At 38.4% G+C, this 1,466-nt stretch overlaps 1 long non-coding RNA gene across 1 annotated transcript; it reads left to right on the forward strand.

The window, feature by feature from the left end:
- The first annotated feature begins 843 nt into the window (after positions 1 to 843).
- LOC128497334 (uncharacterized) lies at positions 844 to 1,064 on the forward strand. Its single transcript, XR_008354300.1, has 2 exons — positions 844 to 884; positions 956 to 1,064. It is a non-coding gene; the product is annotated as an uncharacterized LOC128497334 (long non-coding RNA).
- The last annotated feature ends 402 nt before the right edge of the window (positions 1,065 to 1,466 follow it).

A 1,466-nucleotide genomic window follows, 5' to 3' on the forward strand; every position in this document is an offset into this window, starting at 1 on the left:
TTTCAGCTTTGGCAAATAGTGAGTGTTTGCAATACTTGGCTAACATGTTGCCGACGCTTCGCCAGATTCTTAGAATAAATCAAAATATCGTCGAGATACACCATAACATGGGGTAGCATGTCACAAAAAATATCATTCACAAAGTTCTGGAATACGGCTGGGCGTTACATAGCCCAAAGACATCACAAGATAATCATAATGCCCGTATCTAGTATTGAAAGCGGTCATCCATTCATCACCCTCTTGAATACGAATGAGATTATACGTCCCACGTAGATCAAGTTTAGTAAAAATGGTAGCATCCTTCAGTTGGTCATACAGTTCTGTAATGAGAGGAAGAGGGTACTTGTTCTTTATGGTTATCTTATTTAACCCTTCATAGTCGATACAAGGGCATAATAAACGGTCTTTCTTGGAGATAAAAAAGAAGCCTGCTCCCGCAGGGGATGCTAAAGGTCTGATGAACCCTTTCTATAAACTTTCTTCAATATATCGAGCTAAAGCTTGATTCTTAGGTTGAGATAAGGGATACGTGTGCCCCTTGGGTGGGTTGTGCCGGGTAGAAATTTTATCGTACAGTCATATGCACAATGTGGAGGTAAAGTCTCTGCATTTCGTTTAGAAAAAACGTCTAAATAATCCCAGTACTGAGAAGGTACAAGGTGACATGGATCCTTAGCAGGTCTTCTAGAATTAAATTTAACTTAGTGGGAGTATTGCAGCAGTTCTCTAAACACTCTTTACTCCAAGCCAGAATCTGTCCTTCTCTCCAGTCTAATAGAAAACAAAAGAACCACCTTCACGTGTAAATGTGAAAATAAACATATGTGTATATATATAAACGCGCGATCGGGCATTCCCTTCCGGGTTGCGTCACTGCTGATGTAACCCGGAAGGTCACGCGGGGATATCCTGCCCTCCGATGAGGCACAGAGACGCTACGATCTCTATGCAGGTCTGTGAGGACCTGCATAGAGATCACAGTGTGATCGGTGCAGGGGGATCGCGGGGAGGGGAGTGAGAGACCATCTCTCTCACTCCCCCTCCCGTCCTGAAACGGAAAAGCTGAAAAAAAAAAAGTTAATTCATTTAAAAAATAATATTATCATATAATATAATGATAAATCATTAAAATAATCATATAAATAATACTAAAAAAAATTATAATGTGAGCTGTGATGTCACTGTGACATCACTGGCATGTTCAGGAGGTCCCTAGGAGGACCTCTTACCATTACTGTGTAAAAAAAAAATATAAAAAATACAAAAAAATGTAAAAAAATTTAAATAAAAAAAATTTTAAAAAAATATATAAAAAAAAGATAATAAAAAAAATTCTTAAAAAAACCTTACATCCCATTGCCCTAGCATAATATCTAGCCAGTATAACCCTTCTGCCCCCGTTCACAACCCCCAAACCGGTTAAGCCATAGGCATAAAAATTATACAAAATTGTACACCTAATA

This window comes from Spea bombifrons, chromosome 5, assembly GCF_027358695.1.
Source record: "Spea bombifrons isolate aSpeBom1 chromosome 5, aSpeBom1.2.pri, whole genome shotgun sequence".
NCBI classification, from domain to species: Eukaryota; Metazoa; Chordata; class Amphibia; order Anura; family Pelobatidae; genus Spea; species Spea bombifrons.